The sequence below is a fragment of the Lepidochelys olivacea genome (genome assembly GCF_965140295.1).
Source record: "Lepidochelys olivacea isolate rLepOli2 genome assembly, chromosome: 28".
NCBI lineage: Eukaryota > Metazoa > Chordata > Testudines > Cheloniidae > Lepidochelys > Lepidochelys olivacea.
Genome location: NC_140438.1, coordinates 1,487,940 through 1,495,212, shown reverse-complemented (window position 1 = coordinate 1,495,212; position 7,273 = coordinate 1,487,940).

The window sequence follows — 7,273 nt, the reverse complement described above, 5'->3', positions numbered from 1 at the left end:
GGGGGTCTCTACGCTCCCACCGGGGGGCGCTCTGGGGCGGGGCGGGGGGGGTCTCTATGCTCCCACAGGGGGCGCTCTGGGGCGGGGTGGGGGGGTCTCTATGCTCCCACGGGGGGGCTCTAGGGGCGGGGTGGGGGGGTCTCTATGCTCCCACAGGGGGCGCTCTGGGGCGGGGCGGGGGGGTCTCTATGCTCCCACGGGGGCGCTCTAGGGGCGGGGCGGGGGGGTCTCTACGCTCCCACAGGGGGCGCTCTGGGGCGGGGCGGGGGGGTCTCTACGCTCCCACCGGGGGGCGCTCTGGGGCGGGACGGGGCGGGGGGGTCTCTACGCTCCCACGGGGGGCGCTCTGGGGCGGGGCGGGGGGGTCTCTATGCTCCCACAGGGGGCGCTCTGGGGGCGGGGCGGGGGGGTCTCTACGCTCCCACGGGGGGCGCTCTGGGGGCGGGGCGGGGGGGTCTCTACGCTCCCACAGGGGGCGCTCTGGGGCGGGACGGGGCGGGGGGGTCTCTACGCTCCCACCGGGGGGCACTCTGGGGCGGGGCGGGGGGGGTCTCTAAGCTCCCACCGGGGGGCGCTCTGGGGCGGGGCGGGGGGGTCTCTATGCTCCCACAGGGGGCGCTCTGGGGCGGGGTGGGGGGGTCTCTATGCTCTCACGGGGGGCTCTAGGGGCGGGGTGGGGGGGTCTCTATGCTCCCACAGGGGGCGCTCTGGGGCGGGGTGGGGGGGTCTCTATGCTCCCACAGGGGGCGCTCTGGGGCGGGGTGGGGGGGTCTCTATGCTCCCACGGGGGGGCTCTAGGGGCGGGGCGGGGGGGTCTCTATGCTCCCACGGGGGCGCTCTGGGGCGGGGCGGGGGGGTCTCTACGCTCCCACAGGGGGCGCTCTGGGGCGGGGCGGGGGGGTCTCTACGCTCCCACAGGGGGCGCTCTGGGGGCGGGACGGGGCGGGGGGGTCTCTACGCTCCCACGGGGGGCGCTCTGGGGCGGGGCGGGGGGGTCTCTACGCTCCCACGGGGGGCGCTCTGGGGGCGGGGCGGGGGGGTCTCTACGCTCCCACCGGGGGGCGCTCTAGGGGCGGGGCGGGGGGGTCTCTACGCTCCCACAGGGGGCGCTCTGGGGCGGGACGGGGCGGGGGGGTCTCTACGCTCCCACGGGGGGCGCTCTGGGGCGGAGCGGGGGGGTCTCTACGCTCCCACCGGGGGGCGCTCTAGGGGCGGGGCGGGGGGGTCTCTACGCTCCCACAGGGGGCGCTCTGGGACGGGACGGGGCGGGGGGGTCTCTACGCTCCCACGGGGGGCGCTCTGGGGCGGGGCGGGGGGGTCTCTATGCTCCCACAGGGGGCGCTCTAGGGGCAGGGCGGGGGGGTCTCTACGCTCCCACGGGGGGCGCTCTGGGGCGGGACGGGGCGGGGGGGTCTCTACGCTCCCACAGGGGGCGCTCTGGGGCGGGGTGGGGGGGTCTCTATGCTCCCACGGGGGGGCTCTAGGGGCGGGGTGGGGGGGTCTCTATGCTCCCACAGGGGGCGCTCTGGGGCGGGGTGGGGGGGTCTCTATGCTCCCACGGGGGGGCTCTAGGGGCGGGGCGGGGGGGTCTCTATGCTCCCACAGGGGGCGCTCTGGGGCGGGGCGGGGGGTCTCTACGCTCCCACGGGGGGCGCTCTGGGGCGGGGCGGGGCGGGGGGGTCTCTACGCTCCCACGGGGGGCGCTCTGGGGCGGGGCGGGGGGGTCTCTACGCTCCCACAGGGGGCGCTCTGGGGGCGGGGCGGGGGGGTCTCTACGCTCCCACGGGGGGCGCTCTGGGGGCGGGGCGGGGGGGTCTCTACGCTCCCACCGGGGGGCGCTCTAGGGGCGGGGCGGGGGGGTCTCTACGCTCCCACAGGGGGCGCTCTGGGGCGGGACGGGGAGGGGGAGTCTCTACGCTCCCACGGGGGGCGCTCTGGGGCGGGGCGGGGGGGTCTCTACGCTCCCACCGGGGGGCGCTCTGGGGCGGGGCGGGGGGGTCTCTATGCTCCCACAGGGGGCGCACTAGGGGCAGGGCGGGGGGGTCTCTACGCTCCCACGGGGGGCGCTCTGGGGCGGGACGGGGCGGGGGGGTCTCTACGCTCCCACAGGGGGCGCTCTGGGGCGGGGTGGGGGGGTCTCTATGCTCCCACGGGGGGGCTCTAGGGGCGGGGTGGGGGGGTCTCTATGCTCCCACGGGGGCGCTCTGGGGCGGGGTGGGGGGGTCTCTATGCTCCCACGGGGGGGCTCTAGGGGCGGGGCGGGGGGGTCTCTATGCTCCCACAGGGGGCGCTCTGGGGCGGGGCGGGGGGTCTCTACGCTCCCACCGGGGGGCGCTCTGGGGCGGGGCGGGGGGGTCTCTACGCTCCCACGGGGGGCGCTCTGGGGCGGGGCGGGGGGGTCTCTACGCTCCCACGGGGGGCGCTCTGGGGCGGGGCGGGGGGGTCTCTATGCTCCCACAGGGGGCGCTCTTGGGGCAGGGCGGGGGGGTCTCTACGCTCCCACGGGGGGCGCTCTGGGGCGGGACGGGGCGGGGGGGTCTCTACGCTCCCACGGGGGGCGCTCTGGGGCGGGGCGGGGGGGTCTCTACGCTCCCACCGGGGGGCACTCTGGGGCGGGGCGGGGGGGGTCTCTACGCTCCCACCGGGGGGCGCTCTGGGGCGGGGCGGGGGGGTCTCTATGCTCCCACAGGGGGCGCTCTGGGGCGGGGTGGGGGGGTCTCTATGCTCTCACGGGGGGCTCTAGGGGCGGGGTGGGGGGGTCTCTATGCTCCCACAGGGGGCGCTCTGGGGCGGGGTGGGGGGGTCTCTATGCTCCCACGGGGGCGCTCTGGGGCGGGGTGGGGGGGTCTCTATGCTCCCACAGGGGGCGCTCTGGGGCGGGGCGGGGGGGTCTCTACGCTCCCACAGGGGGCGCTCTAGGGGCGGGGCGGGGGGGTCTCTACGCTTCCACGGGGGGCGCTCTGGGGCGGGACGGGGCGGGGGGGTCTCTACGCTCCCACCGGGGGGCGCTCTAGGGGCGGGGCGGGGGGGTCTCTACGCTCCCACAGGGGGCGCTCTGGGGCGGGACGGGGCGGGGGGGTCTCTACGCTCCCACCGGGGGGCGCTCTAGGGGCGGGGTGGGGGGGTCTCTACGCTCCCACGGGGGGCGCTCTGGGGCGGGGCGGGGGGGTCTCTACGCTCCCACCGGGGGGCGCTCTGGGGCGGGGCGGGGGGGGTCTCTACGCTCCCACCGGGGGGCGCTCTGGGGCGGGGCGGGGGGGTCTCTACGCTCCCACAGGGGGCGCTCTGGGGCGGGGTGGGGGGGTCTCTATGCTCCCACGGGGGCGCTCTGGGGCGGGGTGGGGGGGTCTCTACGCTCCCACAGGGGGCGCTCTGGGGCGGGGTGGGGGGGTCTCTACGCTCCCACGGGGGGGCTCTAGGGGCGGGGCGGGGGGGGCTCTACGCTCCCACGGGGGGCGCTCTGGGGCGGGACGGGGGGGTCTCTACGCTCCCACGGGGGGCGCTCTAGGGGGGCGGGGCGGGGGGGGTCTCTACGTTCCCACGGGGGGCGCTCTGGGGCAGGGCGGGGGGGGTCTCTACGCTCCCACGGGGGGCGCTCTGGGGCAGGGCGGGGGGGGTCTCTACGCTCCCACGGGGGGCGCTCTGGGGCGGGACGGGGCGGGGGGGTCTCTACGCTCCCACGGGGGGCGCTCTGGGGCGGGGCGGGGGGGTCTCTACGCTCCCACGGGGGGCGCTCTGGGGCGGGGCGGGGGGGTCTCTACGCTCCCACCGGGGGGCGCTCTGGGGCGGGGCGGGGGGGTCTCTATGCTCCCACAGGGGGCGCTCTGGGGCGGGGTGGGGGGGTCTCTATGCTCCCACAGGGGGGCTCTAGGGGCGGGGTGGGGTGGTCTCTATGCTCCCACAGGGGGCGCTCTGCGGCGGGGTGGGGGGGTCTCTATGCTCCCACGGGGGGGCTCTAGGGGCAGGGTGGGGAGGTCTCTATGCTCCCACGGGGGCGCTCTGGGGCGGGGCGGGGGGGTCTCTATGCTCCCACAGGGGGCGCTCTAGGGGCAGGGCGGGGGGGTCTCTACGCTCCCACGGGGGGCGCTCTGGGGCGGGACGGGGCGGGGGGGTCTCTACGCTCCCACGGGGGGCGCTCTGGGGCGGGACGGGGGGGTCTCTACGCTCCCACCGGGGGGCGCTCTAGGGGCGGGGCGGGGGGGTCTCTACGCTCCCACAGGGGGCGCTCTGGGGCGGGACGGGGCGGGGGGTCTCTACGCTCCCACGGGGGGCGCTCTGGGGCGGGGCGGGGGGGTCTCTACGCTCCCACGGGGGGCGCTCTGGGGCGGGGCGGGGGGGTCTCTACGCTCCCACCGGGGGGCGCTCTGGGGCGGGGCGGGGGGGGTCTCTACGCTCCCACCGGGGGGCGCTCTGGGGCGGGGCGGGGGGGTCTCTATGCTCCCACAGGGGGCGCTCTGGGGCGGGGTGGGGGGGTCTCTATGCTCTCACGGGGGGGCTCTAGGGGCGGGGTGGGGGGGTCTCTATGCTCCCACGGGGGCGCTCTGGGGCGGGGTGGGGGGGTCTCTATGCTCCCACAGGGGGCGCTCTGGGGCGGGGTGGGGGGGTCTCTATGCTCCCACGGGGGGGCTCTAGGGGCGGGGCGGGGGGGTCTCTATGCTCCCACGGGGGCGCTCTGGGGCGGGGCGGGGGCGTCTCTACGCTCCCACAGGGGGCGCTCTGGGGCGGGGCGGGGGGGTCTCTACGCTCCCACCGGGGGGCGCTCTGGGGCGGGGCGGGGGGGTCTCTACGCTCCCACGGGGGGCGCTCTGGGGCGGGGCGGGGCGGGGGGGTCTCTACGCTCCCACCGGGGGGCGCTCTGGGGCGGGGCGGGGGGGTCTCTACGCTCCCACCGGGGGCGCTCTGGGGCGGGGTGGGGGGGTCTCTACGCTCCCACGGGGGGGCTCTAGGGGCGGGGTGGGGGGGGCTCTACGCTCCCACGGGGGGCGCACTAGGGGCGGGGCGGGGGGGTCTCTACGCTCCCAAGGGGGGCGCTCTAGGGGCGGGGCGGGGGGGTCTCTACGCTCCCACAGGGGGCGCTCTGGGGCGGGGCGGGGGGGTCTCTACGCTCCCACAGGGGGCGCTCTAGGGGCTGGGCGAGGTGGGGGGGTCTCTACGCTCCCACGGGGGGTGCTCTGGGGCGGGACGGGGCGGGGGGGTCTCTACGCTCCCACCGGGGGGCGCTCTGGGGCGGGGCGGGGGGGTCTCTACGCTCCCACCGGGGGCGCTCTGGGGCGGGGTGGGGGGGTCTCTACGCTCCCACGGGGGGGCTCTAGGGGCGGGGTGGGGGGGGCTCTACGCTCCCACGGGGGGCGCACTAGGGGCGGGGCGGGGGGGTCTCTACGCTCCCAAGGGGGGCGCTCTAGGGGCGGGGCGGGGGGGTCTCTACGCTCCCACAGGGGGCGCTCTGGGGCGGGGCGGGGGGGTCTCTACGCTCCCACAGGGGGCGCTCTAGGGGCTGGGCGGGGTGGGGGGGTCTCTACGCTCCCACGGGGGGTGCTCTGGGGCGGGACGGGGCGGGGGGGTCTCTACGCTCCCACCGGGGGGCGCTCTGGGACGGGGCGGGGGGTCTCTATGCTCCCACAGGGGGTGCTCTGGGGCGGGGTGGGGGGGTCTCTACGCTCCCACCGGGGGGCGCTCTAGGAGCGGGGCGGGGGGGTCTCTACGCTCCCACAGGGGGCGCTCTGGGGCGGGACGGGGCGGGGGGGTCTCTACGCTCCCACCGGGGGGCGCTCTAGGGGCGGGGCGGGGGGGTCTCTACGCTCCCACAGGGGGCGCTCTGGGGCGGGACGGGGCGGGGGGGTCTCTACGCTCCCACGGGGGGCGCTCTGGGGCGGGGCGGGGGGGTCTCTACGCTCCCACCAGGGGGCGCTCTGGGGCGGGGCGGGGGGGTCTCTATGCTCCCACAGGGGGCGCTCTAGGGGCAGGGCGGGGGGGTCTCTACGCTCCCACGGGGGGCGCTCTGGGGCGGGACGGGGGGGTCTCTACGCTCCCACCGGGGGGCGCTCTAGGGGCGGGGCGGGGGGGTCTCTACGCTCCCACAGGGGGCGCTCTGGGGCGGGGTGGGGGGGTCTCTATGCTCCCACGGGGGGCTCTAGGGGCGGGGTGGGGGGGTCTCTATGCTCCCACAGGGGGCGCTCTGGGGCGGGGTGGGGGGGTCTCTACGCTCCCACCGGGGGGCGCTCTGGGGCGGGGCGGGGGGGTCTCTACGCTCCCACCGGGGGGCGCCCTGGGGCGGGGCGGGGGGGTCTCTACGCTCCCACGGGGGGCGTTCTGGGGCGGGGCGGGGCGGGGGGGTCTCTACGCTCCCACCGGGGGGCGCTCTGGGGCGGGGCGGGGGGGTCTCTACGCTCCCACGGGGGGGCTCTAGGGGCGGGGTGGGGGGGGCTCTACGCTCCCACGGGGGGCGCTCTAGGGGCGGGGCGGGGGGGTCTCTACGCTCCCACGGGGGGCGCTCTGGGGGCAGGGCGGGGGGGTCTCTACGCTCCCACGGGGGGCGCTCTGGGGCGGGACGGGGGGGTCTCTACGCTCCCACGGGGGGCGCTCTAGGGGGGCGGGGCGGGGGGGGTCTCTACGCTCCCACGGGGGGCGCTCTGGGGCGGGACGGGGCGGGGGGGTCTCTACGCTCCCACGGGGGGCGCTCTGGGGTGGGGCGGGGGGGTCTCTACGCTCCCACCGGGGGGCGCTCTGGGGCGGGGCGGGGGGGGTCTCTACGCTCCCACCGGGGGGCGCTCTGGGGCGGGGCGGGGGGGTCTCTATGCTCCCACAGGGGGCGCTCTGGGGCGGGGTGGGGGGGTCTCTATGCTCCCACGGGGGGGCTCTAGGGGCGTGGGGGGGTCTCTATGCTCCCACAGGGGGCGCTCTGGGGCGGGGTGGGGGGGTCTCTATGCTCCCACGGGGGGGCTCTAGGGGCGGGGTGGGGGGGTCTCTATGCTCCCACGGGGGCGCTCTGGGGCGGGGGGGTCTCTATGCTCCCACAGGGGGCGCTCTGGGGCGGGGCGGGGGGGTCTCTACGCTCCCACCGGGGGGCGCTCTGGGGCGGGGCGGGGGGGTCTCTATGCTCCCACGGGGGGCGCTCTAGGGGGGCGGGGCGGGGGGGTCTCTACGCTCCCACGGGGGCGCTCTGGGGCGGGGCGGGGGGGTCTCTACGCTCCCACGGGGGGCGCTCTGGGGCGGGGCGGGGGGGTCTCTACGCTCCCACCGGGGGGCGCTCTGGGGCGGGGTGGGGGGGTCTCTA